Genomic DNA, 19,282 nt, shown 5'->3' with positions numbered 1-19,282 from the left:
ATGCTGTGACTATCGGCGCGCATTTGGCTTAGAGAGTGGTGGAGATCAGAAGATTCAGCGAGGAATGGAAGGGTGGCATTGAGGAGCTGGAGAGGTGAGTGGTAAGTGGTGAGTTTTTTTTATTTAACCTTTTGATGGTCTTTTATGGTTCAGAAAAATGGTGGCCAAGGGCCGACATTTTTCTGAATCCGCACAGAAGCAAATTATAAAAAATCTGCATTTTGGCAAATGCAGATTTTGTAAAATTCAAGTATAATTCAATCCCTCTTAAATTTATTCGCTCATGTCTAATTACAAAGAAAAATTACAGAATTACATGTGGAATGTTAGTCCTAAATGTGGTGTGAACAAAGTCTTTTCATGCTTTTTAAATGAAATATAAAGGTTTAGGATCTATTAAAAACTGTGGCAACAATATTGGACACACTGCAAAAAAAAGAGTATTGAAAAAGGTTTTTGTTATAGTTTTTTGTGCTCTATTCAACTATTATCGACTGCATAATCAACTATGTAAATTCTAACATGTTTGTAATAAATCTTGATTTTTTTTATGTCACTTAGCAGTTGAAAGTTTTCAGCGGAAAAATAACCTGGGAAGGATATATTGGAATGCAAATCTTAAAAGGGCAGAGCCCCACTAAATAGTAATCCTCGCTAGCAGGTTATAAAACTACTTAACTTTTAATTAATTATGCTAAAAGAAGCAAACTAATTAAGGGTATGAATATAATGATCACATTTCCTCTGAAATGAAATGAATGATATTTACATTGATAGAATAGCAATTGCTTATCACAGATATTTTTGATGACATCCAGGGGTGTCATCCAAGGATAAAAAGATAAAAGTTATAGGTTTAAAACTAATCATCAGGCACACGTCTCATCACAGGTATATATCACGTTGACGTGGAACTCGTTGACTAGGCAAAATAATGAATTACTAATAGCGCATTGCTTCCATCGCATTAGCCAATGACAGCGAATTTCCGCGTCACTGTGATATATACCTATGACGTGTACATTTGCGGCAGTAACGCTACTGGTAAGTGAATTCTGATATCCATAGCCACTACTATGATTTTTTTATAACAATATGCATGTCAGGGTCACGTGAATGTACTGATAATTATGCAGCAGGAAGTGATGTCTTTCCAATACAAGGTTATATATAGGGGACGTGTCTGCCATTTTGCCATTCATGCCAGTGTCCCATACCCTGATGATGCTGAGTATTCGGTGAAACATGTCGGGTTGACATGTGCATGGTGTTTAGTTTTAAACCTATTGCATTTGCCTCTCTATCCTTGTATACACCCCCGGATGTGATCAAAAATACCTGTGATAAGCAATTGCTACTCTATCAATCTAAATATCATTCATTTCAGAGGAAATGCGATTATTTTATTAATACCCTTAATTATTTAGCATCTTTTAGCATAATGAATTAAGTTTTATAACCTGCTAGAGAGGGTTACTATTTAGTGGGGCGCTGCCCTTTTAGGACTTTGCTCAATTGTAAGCAGGTGAACAGAATGCAACAGCGGAGACACAGGCGGAGCAAAAATCTATTTCTTTATTTAACAAGCTAATATTGATTATGATGATTATGAAGCATGGATAATACAGTAACACTATTCACAAAGTTTGTCAGTAGAATAACTAGAAATTCACATAAAAGAATAAACTATAAAAATATACTAGAATCCAGGGGCTGGCAGTACAAGAAGATTTGCCAGAGAAAAGGGACTAAATTGTCATTGACTATACCAGGCAAAGGGCAGTCCTTGAAACCCTGGGCAGTACTCTGATCCTGTCACAAATCACTGCTCAGTCCTCTTACTGATATCTATCCAATCTCGCTTTGCCGCTCTAGCATCTGTTGGTCCTCGTCTGACTATAGGTCTCCCTTCTGTTTGTGCTCGGTACCATATGTCCCTACCGAAGGTAATGGCCCATCTCACGTGTCCTCTCTGGTCTGCAGTCCGAATATGAATCTCCAATCTGATGCCTTTAGCACTTCTGCGACATCCTGCAGCTGATGCACACGTCTGAGAACCGTACCGTTGTAGCCTGCTCCCGTCCTGCTGACCAGTGTCACTCGGGTGAGGAACCTTGACTGGCATTGTTCGGGTCTTCGGGGCTTGATGGTCGACGTCTGGGCTGGGAACCTTGACTGGAATCGCTCTGGTCTTCGGGGGTTGACCGTCGACGTCTGGGCTGGGAACCTTGACTGGAATCACTCGGGTCTTCGGAGCTTGACCGTCGATGCCTGGGCTGGGAACCTTGACTGGAATCGCTTGGGTCTTCAGGGCTTGACCGTCGATGTCTGGGCTGGGCGGATGCGCTGCACTTCTCTTCCTGACGCTGCTGCAGCTTCTCTCATCTCTACCTTGGAGCCAAAGTCACCTCAGATCTTGCACACGAGCTGTTTATCTCCTGAGCTGGTTTCCCTGACGACACTCGACCCGGAGTCCTGATTAATCTTGTTCCCTCTGCTACGTGTCTTTGCTGTTCTGGTTCCATAGTGTTTTGTCCCCTTACACTATGACAATATATAGGAGAGCAGGGGGGCTCATTTACTATTTTGGACATTGAACTTCTGCAGATTGTGTCCACCACTCAACAGCATACATCTGCCTTGACCATGCCAAACATGTGTCACAAATTGTAGCTCAAGATGGAGGAAAGTTTAAATATTTTTTTACTAGGAACAGTTTAATAATTGAGATCTTTTTTCAAATCAGAAACTTCATATAGAATTGATGCCGAGAGTCCTGAATTTGTAGAGACTGTCTACATTTTTCTGATACAATCCAAGTAAACTCATTGCTGAAAATACTGTAATTAGGGTTTGTGTAAACCCAGACCATAAATGGGTGGATCTTGGCAGAGATGGGACTGAGAACTTTGCCTTATATGTCTGTATACTACTAACATGTAGGTAAGCGTAGTCATTAATTGTATTAAGATTTTAGTTGCTTCAAAACAATGAAATATTAATATCAGATTTGGAGCTTTTTTCACATTTGTCTTGTGAAGGAACAAGATGACTGAGAGAAATTTTGCCCACTGCTATACATACTGGCTTGCATGCCATCTATCACCATTATGTACATATTACCTTAAACACAAGCTTAGATGTCAGCTCACATAATCAAAGCATAAAGTGACAATTGCATTTAGCCTGCAGGATAGAATCAAGGCTTTCAAGCAAAAAGCTGTTTTACTTTGCTTGGCAGAGGCTCCTTTCTTTCTTATCTATGCTTCTCTCCCTGACATTATAAATTCCTTACCTATGTAACAAATGCTCCAAGACCTCCAAGACAGAAGGAACAGGCTAGAGATATGCACCAGGCAAACGTGACATTGTGTAAGTCAAATCTTTGATAGGGCTCTCTGAGGAGTTTTTCAGATTGGAAAATGCTCAGAAAGACTAGTTCTTTCTATATATGCATAGGGTGGAGATTTATAGATCTCATTGCGTGGCATTAGTGATGAGCGAGCATAGTCGCTACTGCTCGGTACTCGCCCGAGCATCTCACTGCTCGAGATGCTCGGCGCTCGCCGAGTATTTCCGGGGATGCTAGGCGGGAGCTCGGGTCTCCTCATTGCATGTTTGGCACTCTTTACAGAACCAATGAACATGCAGGGATTGCCTGGCACTCACTGTAATGCGGTAGCCATGTTGGTTGTGACATTACAGTGATTGGCTGGCCGCACAGCGTAATCAGGTCTATATCAGACCTGGTGCCACCATGCTCGTCACAGTCATTCCGTAATCAGACAGTGTAGCTGAGCTAGGGAGAGATTTGCTTGTTTCTAGTTAGTGTAGGTGTACCAAACTATATTAGAGACCCATATCCATCTCAACATACAGTCATTCTGAGGACTAATCGATCTGCAGAGATATCAGGCAGGCAGTGTATACAGGCAGGCATGGTATATAGCAGACTGTAGTGCACATAGCACAAGAGGCTCCATTCCAGTTTTGTTTGCTGCTGCTGTTAGATATTTCTAGAAATAGGCCCTGGTCTCAGGTGCCAGGAATATTTTTTGGGGGATTTAATCCTCATTATTTGCTTAAAAAGCAATCCAGAGAACACCGTTTTTCTGCGCCATTTGCTTGTTGGCACTGCAGAATACAGCCAGGTCCTTTTTATATTACAGCGCAAAAAATTCAGCTATTTAAAACTGTGGTTTGTCCATCACTCGGATCACATATAATTGCGCTAAAAAATACTGCCATTTCTGGCATCCATTAAAAATTAATTTCAGTGTGTCAGTGAAGCAATTGACACTAGTTTGTTGTTCAAAATAGTTACCTACAGGCCAGATATTTAAAAATATGGTTTGTCCATCACACGGATCACATATAAGTTCGCTCCAAATTCAGTTATTTGTAGTGAGGGTGGAAGATATTGTCCTCCATTTAAAATAGGCAAGGCACGTGGCAAGGGGCGTGATGGTGATGGTGCATGCAGAGGCCGAGGTCGTGGGCAAGCTGACATTGTGCCACAACAAACACCCACATCTTCTCTCTCGACCTTCCTGTCCCAATTAATAGGGGACTTCAGAACACCACTATTGAACACAGAGCAGTATGAAAAGGTTATTGGTTGGATAGCAGATAATCCTTCCAGTCACTTAGCTACCACCAGCACCACCTTGTCTTCCACACGGTCAAGTCTCAGTAGCTGTGAGTCTGGACCGCATATTCCTCACCCTGAACCTCCTTCCTCCCACTATGCCGAGTGCCCAGAGACAACTGATCCCACACCTGGACACTCCAAAGAGCTGTTCACTTTTCCATTTATAAAATCTGGCCTCTCGCCCAGTCCACTTGAAGCGGGGCAAGAGGAGATCGCATGTAGCGATGCCCAAATATTTGAGCAGCCACGGTCACACAAAGGCAACAGTGGGAAAGTACCAGCAGTAATGTTCAGGGACCGGCGCTTGTAGAAGGCGGAGACAACACCGGGATAAATAGTGGAGGTTGGGGACCGAGTATGGGCACCCGGCCGCCGCCGGCATGAGGTTGTGAAAAACTTCCTCCTCCACGAGCCTAAAAGGCCACATTTCAAGTGCAAGCAGCTGCCCGGAAATCTGGCAGTTTAGTATTGCGGCCTGTGGGTGGGTGGCTGGCTGGCTGCATACTTGCGCTTGCATTCCAAGTAACAGAAAACTAAGCAGATGGCGGCCTCTATCATCATCATGGCCTCACCTCGGCACTATGAACTCTCCTGAAGGAGAAGCCAGGGTCCACCGGAGGAGTCTCCGGTTCTCTGGTAGGCCCATCCAATCCTGCCGAGAAGCAGCCCTGGTTAAGAAAAGTGTGAGGGAAGGTTCCCGGACACTCTATGGCTGCTTTTTTAGTGTGGATTGGATGTGCTTATGCATGTTATTTTTCAAACCGCATTGCAGATCAGGCCATTTCCCAACTCTGTAGTCATGAAATTAAAGGCGCAAAGAAAGATGTATGTGTGTCGAAGCACCACTGACAAGTGCGAGCTGATGTTGGATGGGCTGCCATTGCTTCTTCAACAAGCTGCATTAGAGCACTTCCTGGGAGAAATGACACCCAGAGTAGATACGGTTTCCCTCTATGCCAGTCCTATCACCGCGCTAAATACAACTCAGCTAAAAAAGCTGTGGACTGGCTCCGTACCGTCCCTGGCCACATTCACCTGTGCACGTGTTTGTGGTTAGGCAGTCCTTCCCAGTAAGTGCACTGGGGAGGGCACGGGTAATGTTGTGGGACCCGTGCTTGTGGAAGGTGGAGACGATACCGGGACAAATAGTGGTGGCTGGGGACCAAGTATGAACAGCCGGCCACCGCCGGCATGAGGTTGTGAAAAGCTTCTGCCTCCACGAGCCTAAAAGGCCACATTTCAAGTTAAAGCAGCTTCAGAGGACTTCCTGGAAGAAATGACAGCTGGAGTAGATATGGTTTCCCAAGTCCTTTCACCAAGCTAAAGAATATGGCTGTGGTGAAATACAACTCTCAGCAAAAAAATCTGTGGACTGGCTCCGTACTTGTTATGATCTGCAACATGATCTAAGGAAAGATAGGGGAAAGGTGTCCCTACAGTAAGACTAAGCTGAATCCCTACGATGTAGCGGGCTGCCTGTTCCTAGTGAACAGACCCGCCTTAGTCCTCGGCTAGTCTGAACGAAGACCTATAGAATTAAGGGAGGGGTCCCTAAAAGAACTAAGGACTGGGACAAAAATGGGACACCTCCTAAACAGAAGTTGTTGCAGAACACAAAAAGATAAACTAACAAAATGTACTAAAGTTCCCAGAGGACCAAGCGAACTTGACAGAGAAAGCCACCGAAGCACCAGGCTAGAGAAACAGTCAAACACTGAAGTCCAGCACAGCCAGAAGGGCGGAGCTGGAATATAAAGGCAGATGGTCACGTGACCGCAAAACACAAGATAGAAAAAACAAACAGGAGAGTTCTAACAGTACCCCCTCTTTTATGAGGATCCTCCAGATCCTCCAGGCCCAGGCCTATCCGGAAACCTCCTGTGGAAAGCTTTAACAAGCCTAGGAGCAGAGACATCATCCGTCCTTACCCAGGAGTTGTCTTCGGGACCGATACCCTTCCAGGAGACAAGATACTGTAATCTCCCTCTATGCCATCTAGAATTCAAGTAGGTAGTCTGTAGTAGGATGAAGTAGGTGCTGGTAAAAAATCCGCGCTCCTCCGTAGTGAAGAATTATGACGAGAGATTGTATAATTAAACAATCTTGTGGTTTATTGTTAAAAGCTACGATTACTACGCGTTTCGTGGACGTCCCGTCCACTTCCTCAGGTACATAGCTGATGTAGACCGATTTATCAAACGGTCTTATATACATAAAACTACACGTGGTGAAAAAAAAAAGGAGAAAAGCCCGCTGTTATTCTTGGCGCCAAGACCAACCAACGGTTTACAGAGAGACAGTGAAATTACTTATAAATAGATTAAATAAAATTATTGGTCGACTAATTACACTCTTATGCAGATAAAATGAAAACCATAGAACAAATAATTAAAATGACCTCTGAAATGTAATGATCCAAATGTTTTAAAACATTTATATTAAAGCACATGGGATAAAACATTTGTAGTTGATCGAGGACCGCAGTGTATGCGATCCCAAAGTCCTAGCTATATTGTATCATGTGTGAAAGATCAGAGAGTCCAGACCGCTCTGCCAGACCTCACACCTCGTCGGCTGACAGGCAGAAAACCAAGAGCTGAAGGAATGGCAGAAGGTGCAAGCCTGCTACTGGTGTATTAGGTATGAGGTGTTTGTCAGTGAGGAAAGGGGGGGAAGGAGGGAGGACGGGCATGTAGAGATGACTGAGGACCGCAAGTGTGTAAACTCCTGAACGATTGGTATATTACAATGTATTGAAGATAAGATCTTCCAGATCACTGTGCTGGATCTCACACCTTGTCCGGCTGACTGACAGAGGACAGGGAACTAAAGGAAGAGAAGAAAATGCAAACTAGTCTCCGTGGGACGTACTAGTCTGCTAAAGGTATATTATGTGTGTTATCAGTAGCAGTGTAAATAGAAGGGGGCAGGTTGTAGGAAAGAGTGGGGGAATGAGGAGATGGCTGTGTGACTGTAGAATGCTGAGATACTTAATTCTTATTATGTGCTGTGGCATATGTATATAGATGTTAGTGTAGAAGACCTCGGGAAATGCATGGAAGGAATTGGTATGCGAATTGCAAGGCTAGAAATCTTGCTGTTCTGTTATCATCAATATATATAATATGTATGGCAGGAATAAGGACGATAACGAATTTTGTGTTGTAGGAATTGTGGTTTTTATATGAGTCTTGAGGTCAGTTATCACATATACCCATTATATACATTTCTAATTCAATTATATATCATATGTCCACCCCACCCCCCTTTTTTATTCCCAATGTATTCTGACACATGGCTCAAACCCCACAATTCCTACAACACAAAATTCGTTATCGTCCTTATTCCTGCCATACATATTATATATATTGATGATAACAGAACAGCAAGATTTCTAGCCTTGCAATTCGCATACCAATTCCTTCCATGCATTTCCCGAGGTCTTCTACACTAACATCTATATACATATGCCACAGCACATAATAAGAATTAAGTATCTCAGCATTCTACAGTCACACAGCCATCTCCTCATTCCCCCACTCTTTCCTACAACCTGCCCCCTTCTATTTACACTGCTACTGATAACACACATAATATACCTTTAGCAGACTAGTACGTCCCACGGAGACTAGTTTGCATTTTCTTCTCTTCCTTTAGTTCCCTGTCCTCTGTCAGTCAGCCGGACAAGGTGTGAGATCCAGCACAGTGATCTGGAAGATCTTATCTTCAATACATTGTAATATACCAATCGTTCAGGAGTTTACACACTTGCGGTCCTCAGTCATCTCTACATGCCCGTCCTCCCTCCTTCCCCCCCTTTCCTCACTGACAAACACCTCATACCTAATACACCAGTAGCAGGCTTGCACCTTCTGCCATTCCTTCAGCTCTTGGTTTTCTGCCTGTCAGCCGACGAGGTGTGAGGTCTGGCAGAGCGGTCTGGACTCTCTGATCTTTCACACATGATACAATATAGCTAGGACTTTGGGATCGCATACACTGCGGTCCTCGATCAACTACAAATGTTTTATCCCATGTGCTTTAATATAAATGTTTTAAAACATTTGGATCATTACATTTCAGAGGTCATTTTAATTATTTGTTCTATGGTTTTCATTTTATCTGCATAAGAGTGTAATTAGTCGACCAATAATTTTATTTAATCTATTTATAAGTAATTTCACTGTCTCTCTGTAAACCGTTGGTTGGTCTTGGCGCCAAGAATAACAGCGGGCTTTTCTCCTTTTTTTTTTCACCACGTGTAGTTTTATGTATATAAGACCGTTTGATAAATCGGTCTACATCAGCTATGTACCTGAGGAAGTGGACGGGACGTCCACGAAACGCGTAGTAATCGTAGCTTTTAACAATAAACCACAAGATTGTTTAATTATACAATCTCTCGTCATAATTCTTCACTACGGAGGAGCGCGGATTTTTTACCAGCACCTACTTCATCCTACTACAGACTACCTACAAGATCCCTAGGGATTCTGTGCTGGCTGCAGCCCTTCGTCACTAATTCTTACATGAGTTGTGCATTTCACAACTCATTAAGGTGAGCACATTTTCTTTTTACCCACGTGGTTGTTGTTGGATAACAGCGCTATTGCGCCCCTATCTTTTTACTTATCTAGAATTCAAGATACGAGAAATTTCATATTTGCCGTCTTCCACCACAGGAGGGAACTGTGACAGTGGCATCCCTATCAGATACGTCAGCCTTTTTCAACAAGGAAACATGAAACACAGGATTAATCTTCCAGGAAGTAAGGACATCCAACCTAACAGCAGACGGGTAAACAACCTGAAGCACTTTAAATGGACCCACAAACTCAAGACCCAGTTTTTTAGAGGGAATCCTCAGCCGCAGGTTCTTCGGGGACAACCAAACCATGTCACCCACAGGAAACAAAACCTCTTTACGTTTCCTGTCAAAATACTTCTTGGACTTCTTGTTAGCCTCTTGAAGGATGCAACGTACATTAGTCCAAACTCTCTCCAAATCACCAGAAAAATTCTCCTCCTCCGGCACCGCCGACCCCAATTTGGAGAACGAACCAAAAGACGGATGTCTCCCAGGACAACAAAAGAAAGGAGAACACCCAGCAGAGGAAGATGTTTGATTGTTAAGAGCAAATTCTGCGAGAGGCAGAAACTCAGACCACACCTCTTGATTGTCTGCCACAAAACAACGCAAAAACTGTTCAACATCCTGGTTCTTTCTTTCCGTCTGTCCATTAGACTCAGGATGATAACCAGACGAAAATGACAAATGGACTCCCAACCTGTCACAAAAAGCCCGCCAAAAGTGAGCCACAAACTGAGGTCCTCTATCAGAAACAATATCCGTGGGAACGCCTTATTTCATAAGGCATAACAAACGCCTTAGTAAGTGTCTTGGCACAGGGCAACTTAATGAATGGAACCAAATGACACATCTTACTAAAACGGTCCACGACCACCCAGATGACAGTAAAACCCTCGGACACAGGAAGATCAGTAATAAAATCCATTGTGGGATGCGTCCAAGGCGCACTAGGAACCTCCAGAGGGCAAAGCATCCTCGCAGCAGGAGTATGTGAAGCCTTTGACCTAGCACACACAGTACACTGATGCACCCACTTGATGACTTCCTTCTGCCATCCAGGCCACCAAAATCTGCGACTGATAAGTCTCTTAGTCTCTGAAATTCCTGGATGACCTGCCAACTGAGACTCATGACACTCCACAAACAAATCTCTCCTAAAGACTCTAGGCACGAACAACCTCCCATGGGGAGTGTTAGATGGAGCATCATCTTGAGCTTTCAGAATCCCATTCTCCAAAACGGAGTCCAACGCCGCCACCACAACTCCTTTCTGTAAAATGCTCTCCTCCTCCTCGGCACTGACCATAGAAGAGAAGCTGCGAGATAAAGCATCGGCTTTAACATTCTTAGTACCAGGGATATAGGTAACTGAAAAATGAAACCGAGAAAAAAAAAGTGCCCACCTAGCTTGACGGGCATTCAAGCGCTTGGCAACATCCAGATAGATCAAATTCTTATGATCTGTGAAAACCTGAATAGGAAATCTAGCGCCTTCCAAAAAATGACGCCAATGTTTAAACGCAAGTTTAATGACCAGCAACTCCCGATTTCCAACATCATAATTCAGTATGGTTTCCGAAATTTTTTTTGAAAAGAAGGCACAAGGATGTCATTAATAAGGTTATGAAAAAATGCAGGTGCATTGGTAAGACCAAAAGGCATCACCAGATTCTCAAAATGACCTACCGGAGTGTTAAAAGCAGTTTTCCATTCATCACCCTCCTTCACTCGCAACAAATTGTATGCCCCCTGGATATCAATTTTGGAGAACCACTTGCCTCCCACTAACTGGTTAAACAAGTTAGGAATTAACGGCAATGGGTCGGAATTGCATACGGTAATCTTATTAATTTCACGAAAATCCAGACATGGACGTAAAACGGCGTCCATTTTTTTAACAAAGAAGTATCCAACTGCCACAGGCGACTTAGAAGGTCTAATGTGACCAGCAGCCAGGCCAGTCTGTATGTACTCCTCCAATGCCTTTCTTTCAGGGATAGTCAGATTAAACAAGCGACTTTTGGGAAGAGTAGCTCCCGGAACAAACTCAATTGCGCAATCATAATCCCTATGAGGAGGTTAAACTTGCGACTCCTGCTCTGAAAAAACCCTCCAAAAATCTTCAGTATGTGGGTGTGGGTATACTTAAGCAGTAGCCTATTAGGTTCTGTTTGCTGTAGATGTGTGGTAGCCGGACACGGTGTCCACCGTTTGTTAGCACCTCCTGACAAACGGTGGACACCGTGTCCGGCTACCACACATCTACAGCAAACAGAACCTAATAGGCTACTGCTTAAGTATACCCACACCCACATACTGAAGGAAATTGTTGCATCCAAAGAACAGATCTCCAGCATTGAAACTCAACTAGCATCCACGATCTCTACAGAAGAATTGAATTCTCTAAAGACCAAGTTTTCCGGAAGAGATACAACCGAAGAAGAGGAGGACGAGGAGAGGCGGTACCAACAGGAGGAGACAGGAGTTTCGTCAGGGTCACACGCTCCCAGTACACCGATGAAGGTCTAATGTGACTGAAACGTCTGTTGTTTATTTTCTGCACTACTATATTAAAAATTACAAAAAGAACCCAAGAGTCTTCTGAGTGCCAGGTTACTTTTCTACAAGCTAAAGAATATGGCTGTGGTGAAATACAACTCAGCAAAAAAAGCTGTGGACTGGCTCCGTACCGGCCACATTCACTTGACCACATATTTGCGGTAGGAGGTCCTTCCCAGTAAGTTCACTGGGGAGGACACAGGTAATGTTGTGGGACCCAAGCTTGTGGAAGGCAGAGACGACAGCGAGACAAATAGTGGCGGTGGGGACCGAGTATGGATACCCGGTCACCGCCGCCATAAGATTGTGGACAGCTTCTGCCTCTATGACCCTAAAAGGCCACATTTCAAGTGCAAGCAGATGTCAAAAATTGGGCAGTATAGTATTGCAGCCTGTGGGTGGGTGGGTGGCTGACTGCATACTTGTGCTTGTATTCCATGGAATGGAGTAGGGACAACTGAACGCTGCACTGGGACAAGGACGTGGACAGTGATTGTTGCAAATCTGCAATGACAGGTGCATGGTGGGAGGCATCTTCGCATGCGCCAAGGATCACTTATGATGGGCACACTTTTAGGCAGTGACTTGGGAGTCAGAGATTCTTCCAGTGGTCTTCCCCATGCTGTTCCCATGTCTTTTCAGCACTGTATGCATGTGTCTGACAGTGTGTCACACACCAAATGGCCAGATAAGGTTGTAAAATGTTAAAATGACATTTCCCAGTGAATGCATTTGTCTTGGTTGAAAGCAATGCAAAAACGCATCAAAAACGCTATGTGTGAACATAGCTCAAGGTGTGGAGGAGCATTTTTGCTGTTGTATATTTATCTTGCCTTATATATGTCATTACCCTGGAAAGGATGTTCCTTAACATATTTCCCAGGAAAATCCATTTTTGTTTTGTTTTGGTATGTTTTATTGTGAGTCTGTAAAAGTGGCGTAATACCTCTGACAACGTTGTTGACAGCAGTGATCTAGATGTCAAAAATGCTTCCTGGGGTCTTCCCCATGCTGTTCTCATGTCATTTGAGCACTGTTCCCATCGATTTGGGAAATTGTTAGGCCCTCTGCAGACCTCTGAGGGGGAAGCCGCCTGAAAAATGCTCGAGTTTCCCATAGACTTACATTGGGCTCGTTGCTCGGGTCGAGCACCCAAGTATTCCAATTTGTTCGACCCGAGCATCAAGCACCCGAGTATTTTAGTGCTCGCTCATCACTACATGGCATCCATCTTTTCATCTGATTAACTACAAAGGAAACTGTAAGATCCAGGAGTTCTATGATTGCTCTATGGAGCTTTGAGAATCAAGAGTTTATGAAGTAGCTTGGAATTTTTGATTTGCTACAGGAAGTGTGAGATTTGTCTTCCGTTGTTAAAGAAGAAATATAGTAATTGAAGGAAGACTTCAAATAGTTCTCACCCATGAGACATTAAAGTAAAGAAGATTGTTTTAAAAGGGTTTTCTGGGATAATTTTTTAATTGCGCAAGGGGGTGTAAACAGGACAAGTTTTTGAACTCAGCGATTGGCTGTAGCAGTGATGTGTACTGTGCTAATCATGTTACTGCTTCAGCCAACAAACAAAATTTAAAGGGAATCTGTCACCACATTTGACCTATCTAAACTATTAATATGGGCTTACAGGTTATAGACGGCTGAAAAAAGTCCTACCTGTATGTCTCATATCAGATGTCCTCTTGTTGAGAAATCATCTTTTATCACTTGATATAAATGAGTTCTTCCAGGTTATGGGGGGATGTTGTCTACAAGATAACTCTGCCTCCAGAGCTGCTTACCGTATTTTTCTGACTATAAGAAGCACCGGACCATAATTTTGAGGTGGAAAATAGGAAAAAAACTATTTTGTTATAATATGGGGGTCCATCTTATAGTTTGGCACTGAGAGGGTTTCCACTGTGTCTGTTATTTTACACTTATATAGGTCTTTGCCAAAAAAAAATCTTTTCTTGGAAAGCCCCTTTTAGTTGACGTACAAGCGTGTATATTATTAAAAAAGAAAATTATTGTTTCCTTGATTTAACTGATTCTTGGGTACTTAATATGACTGCGATGTTAGTTAAAGAGGGCTAGGTTATTCTGCGATGGGATAACCTTTATAGGAGCAGAATTATTTAAAGGGCTTGTCTCAGCTTATTGAAAGAGTAAATGCAAAATCCTTGTAAAAAGAGCAACATTGCAACTTGCCTCTAATTAAAAATCCTCTCCGTTCTCAAGAGTTTTATAGTGTATTCCTCATTGGCAAGAATAGGCAGTTTAGGCCTGCAGGTAAGCCATGCTAGAGGCCTGAAAGTTTCAATCTTCAGGATAAAATCAGGAAGCAGGAAGCTGGGGAGCTGGGAAGCAGTGTGTTCCTAATGATAGGAACCTGAGACAATCCCTTTAAGATTTCTGATTCTGTATAACTGATTTTAAAGTTGAAGACCCAACCAAGCCCCTACTTTCCGTCTTTGCATCTCATCGAATTGTCAGCATTTTTAAAACAGTATTTATACTTAAAAGTACATCATTTCTGATGATAAATAAGTGGTAGAGTGATCTATTTTTTGTTCACTTTGGGGATAGTGTAAAGTTAAAGAAAAGCACTATTGATATTAGGCAGGAAATTGACTATCTCTAGTTTATTAAATGTTTGTATTCCTTGGTATCCCTTGGAATCGCTGGAAAGCTATCTTGACATCTGTGCCTAGCAGGTCTAGTGGACTTTTTGGCTTCCAGTGTCATATATAAGGACATAATCACATTTCCATTTGGACGTTCCATTTTGAGCAACAGACAAATGGAATTAAAGGGAACTTGTCATCTCGAAAATGATGTTCAGCTGCAAATAATTTAGAGGTAATCTGCATGTAAATAGAATTTAAATCAGAGGTCCCCAATCTCTCTGACATTGAGAGCCACATTCAGCTATGAAAGAGGGTCACCAGCAAATTTAGCTATGAGAGAGGGTCACGAGCCATATCCAGCTTCTGCCCCACTCACAGTAGTGACACCTAGAGCCCCCATTACCAGTATAATGACAGCCAAAGCTTTTCCACTGAAATCACACCAAGGCAGTATGCCAAGCTCCATGGTTTCCTATCTTACCCCCATTCAGATCTGCTCTTCTGTACAGGGCTACATACAAAAGTCATCATCTAGAGATCTACTCTTAATAGCTGTTTTCTACACTAGGTGCTAATGCACCAAGCTGGCAGACAGCCGCGAGCCACACATCATGGGCCCATGAGTCACATGTTGCTCTCGAGCTACAAGTTGGGGACCCCTGATTTAAATCATGCCTGACTGCCTTTCCTAAAGAGTGACTACATGGGGAAAATTAAGTTAAATTCTCCCTGCCATCGCTCCAGCGATCGGGACTGTCACCTCTCACTATAGTCACCTCTCACTACACAGAAAGTGTTCTGTTATCACTCCCCCTTTACCTTGACAGTCTGATCTACAAACATATACCACAGAGCTGGCTGTCAGTCAAGCTAGTGGTGGAGTGATAAGAGCAGACTCACTAAAGCATAACTGATGCAAACAGAAGCCAAATGACTCCAATGAATATTATAGGGAACGCCTGGCTTTTTTTATGTGTCCATTTTATAGAATGGAAGAAAAAGAGCAGCAGAAGTTTGGAAGTGCATTGATCGGTAGGTTGGATTGCTGCTAAAGGGAAAAAAAACAAAAAAACTCTTTAAATCTTCTTCCTTAGCGAGTGTGAACGGAGCATAAGTGCGAACAGAAGTAAGTGTGTGACTTGTGATTCAGTGACTTTGGATTCAGGGAGTTTGGAAGGGAGGAATTTGGGATGTCTGTATTTTATTAATTCTTTACATTTCTTTTTACTTAACATTTCTGTCTAGGGCAATCCCCATTAAGAAATGAGCTCCATTATTGACAATGCTATCCAGTGTACATCTTGCCACATGTATGCAATCCTTGAACAGCCAGTCGTGGGTGCATATTGCTGTGCGAGATGTGAGCACATTGTGCGTTTAGAAGCCCAGGTACTGGATCTAAATGAACAGCTGGCAACACTGAGATCCATAGACAATATGGAAAAGAGTCTCCTGCTCACTGGGGTAAAGGTGGGGGAGGATGGTAGTATGGAGCTGCAAGACAGTGAGGCAGCTAGCTGGGTGACAGTTAGAAGGTGGGGTAGAGGGAAGAGAGCCAGGGAGGCTAGTCGTGATCTGGCACACCCCAATAAATTTGCAAAGTTGGCAGATGAGGGGGATGTCAGTACAGGGGTAGCACTGCTGCAGCAAGGGATGTCCTCTGAAAGCCAGAGGAGTGACAGCTCCAGTAAGGGGGGAAATAGGAGAGCAGAGCAGGCCAGTCAGGTGCTGGTAGTGGGGAACTCAATTATTAGGGGAACAGAAAGGGCAATCTGTCACAAAGACAGGGATCGTCGAATGGTGTGCTGCCTACCTGGCGCTCAAGTCCAGCACATCGCTGAATGGGTTGACAGATTACTGGGAGGGGCTGGTAAGGACCCAGCGGTCATGGTGCACATTGGCACAAATGACAAAGTTAAAGGTAGGTGGAAGGTCCTTAAAGATGATTTCAGGGAATTAGGCTGCAAGCTTAAAGCAAGGACCTCCAAGGTAGTATTCTCTGAAATACTGCCTTTACCACGTGTCATGCCAGAGAGGCAATAGGATATTAGGGAGATAATTAAGTGGCTCAGGAATTGGTGTAGGAAGGAGGGGTTTGGGTTCCTGGTGAACTGGGCCGACTTCTCAGTTGGCTACAGGTTCTATGCTATGGATGGGCTGTATCTTAATGGAGAGGGTGCAGCTGTGCTGGGGGAGAAAATGGCTAGAAGGTTGGAAGAGTGTTTAAACTAGGGATTGGGGGCAGGGTATTCATTTTATAGATGGGGAAGATAGTGCAGATAGTGACCTGGGCACAAATAAAGAAATTGAGGGTGGGGTTAGAACAGTCAATATAGTAAGAAGGAATAGAGGTACAGAGAGATACATAAAATGCATGTACACTAACGCCAGAAGCCTCACCAACAAAATGGAGGAATTAGAATTAATTTTGTTGGAAAATAATTATGACGTGGTGGGGATATCTGAGACATGGCTGGGCGACAGCTATGACCGGGCAGTTAATTTACAGGGCTATAGTCTGTTCAGAAGTGACCGTACAAACAAGCGAGGGGGGTTGTGTGTTTATATGTAAAATCATCCTTAAAACCCATCTTGCGTGAGAATATATGTGAATTTAATGAAAATGTAGAGTCCCTGTGGAGATAAGGGGAGGGGGAAAAAATAATAAATTACTGATAGGGGTTTGTTATAAGTCTCCAAAAATAATGGAAGCAGCAGAGAATATCCTCATAAAGCAAATAGATGAAGCAGCGACTCAAGGAGAGGTCATTATTATGGGGGACTTCAACTACCCTGAAATACATTGGGGAACAGAAATCTGTAGTTCCAGCAAAGGTAATAGACTTTTGACAACTATGAAAGACAATTACCTTTCACAACTGGTTCAGGACCCAACAAGAAGGGGGGCACTGCTAGACCTAATATTAACCAACAGGCCAGACCGCATATCAAATATACGAGTTGGGGGTCACTTGGGTATTAGTGATCACAAAATAATAAGTTTTCATGTATCCTTTAATAAGATGTATAGTAGAGGGGTTACAAGGACACTAAACTTCAGGAAGGCAAATTTCCAACGGTTGAGAGATGATCTTAGTGCAATAAACTGGGATGATATCCTGAGTAGAGATGAGCGTTGTTCTACTCGAACTGTTCGCCAAACTCAAATTCGAGCTGTTTTGGGCGGTGTTCGAGCCGTTCGGCGAACACGAACAATTTGAGAAAAATTCGGCTGTTCGAGGTTATGTTCTATAATTGTTCGTGCACCAAAATCATAACTGGATTTTTTCTCAGTAATGATGAAAATTAATGTTAATACGCAGTTTGAGTGTACAGCGGGGTGGGGGGAGGGGCAAGGGATGGATCTCTGCAGGAACAATGAAGATCTCCATTTTTTTTTTCTCTTTCCCGCATTTACAGTGGGGAGGTGCAATCTGTCAGCCTATCAGCAGCGCACACACGGAGCGAAGTGCTTTTTTTCACACAAGCAAGGGCATGTGTCATTGGCAGTGTATGTCACATGTCCTTGCCCTACAAGACCAAGCCATTTTCCCCGTCGCCACCATTTTCTCACTGCTGCAGCTGCGTGTTAGACGGCACCGCTGTTGCTGTGTGCGCTATACCTTGTTAATTTCAAGCCAATTTTCGCACAAATCTACAGATAGCTTGGGAGTAGGGAATAGTTGTGATTGCAGTTCTTTTAAGGACTAGGTTACAGCATTTCCTACGACTTTTATCAGGCAGGTCTGTGCTCTTAAATAGATAGATTGTGGGAGTAAAGACTAATTGTAATTGGAGTCCTTTTCAGGACTAGGTTACATCAGTTCCTATCAGTTTTTGCCAGGCAGGTCTGTGCCAGTGCTGTGCAAGTTTTTTTCACAGCATTTGGCTGAATCTAGCAAAGCTAATCCTTTTTGGCCTATTGCAGAGTGTGTTAGTCAGTGGAGTAGCCTATCTGTGTTGCAAGATATACCACCTGTGTATAGAATACCAATTTTTTTACTGCACCTAGTGAAGTAAAATCTTTTGGGCATAGCATCATTCTATTAGTCCATCTATACTGACCTCCATCAGGTTGCAAATTGAATATAATTTTTTTCTGCATCTAGCTCTGAAAAAATATTGGGCTTCTAGCTGTGTGTGGGACTTGTTGTATTAGTCCATCTATACTGACCTCCATCAGGTTGCAAACTGCATATATTTTTTTCTTCATCTACCTCTGAAAAAATATTGGGCTTCTAGCTGTGTGTGGGACTTGTTCTATTAATCCATCTATACAGACCTCCATCAGGTTGCAAACTGAATATATTTTTTTCTGCATCTACCTCTGAAAAAATATTGGGCTTCTAGCTGTGTGTGGGACTTGTTCTATTAATACATCTATACAGACCTCCATCAGGTTGCAAACTGAATATATTTTTTTCTGCATCTACCTCTGAAAAATATTGGGCTTCTAGCTGTGTGTGGGACTTGTTGTATTAGTCCATCTATACTGACCTCCATCAGGTTGCAAACTGAATATATTTTTTTCTGCATCTACCTCTGAAAAAATATTGGGCTTCTAGCTGTGTGTGGGACTTGTTCTATTAATCCATCTATACAGACCTCCATCAGGTTGCAAACTGAATATATTTTTTTCTGCATCTACCTCTGAAAAAATATTGGGCTTCTAGCTGTGTGTGGGACTTGTTGTATTAGTCCATCTATACTGACCTCCATCAGGTTGCAAACTGAATATATTTTTTTATGCATCTACCTCTGAAAAAATATTGGGCTTCTAGCTGTGTGTGGGACTTGTTGTATTAGTCCATCTATACTGACCTCCATCAGGTTGCAAACTGAATATATTTTTTTCTG

Source organism: Phyllobates terribilis, unplaced genomic scaffold (assembly GCF_046119375.1).
Source record: "Phyllobates terribilis strain yellow unplaced genomic scaffold, ASM4611937v1 Scaffold_1__5_contigs__length_1240528914, whole genome shotgun sequence".
NCBI lineage: Eukaryota > Metazoa > Chordata > Amphibia > Anura > Dendrobatidae > Phyllobates > Phyllobates terribilis.
The sequence above is the reverse complement of the archived record's forward strand: the minus strand, read 5'-3'. Positions refer to the sequence as shown.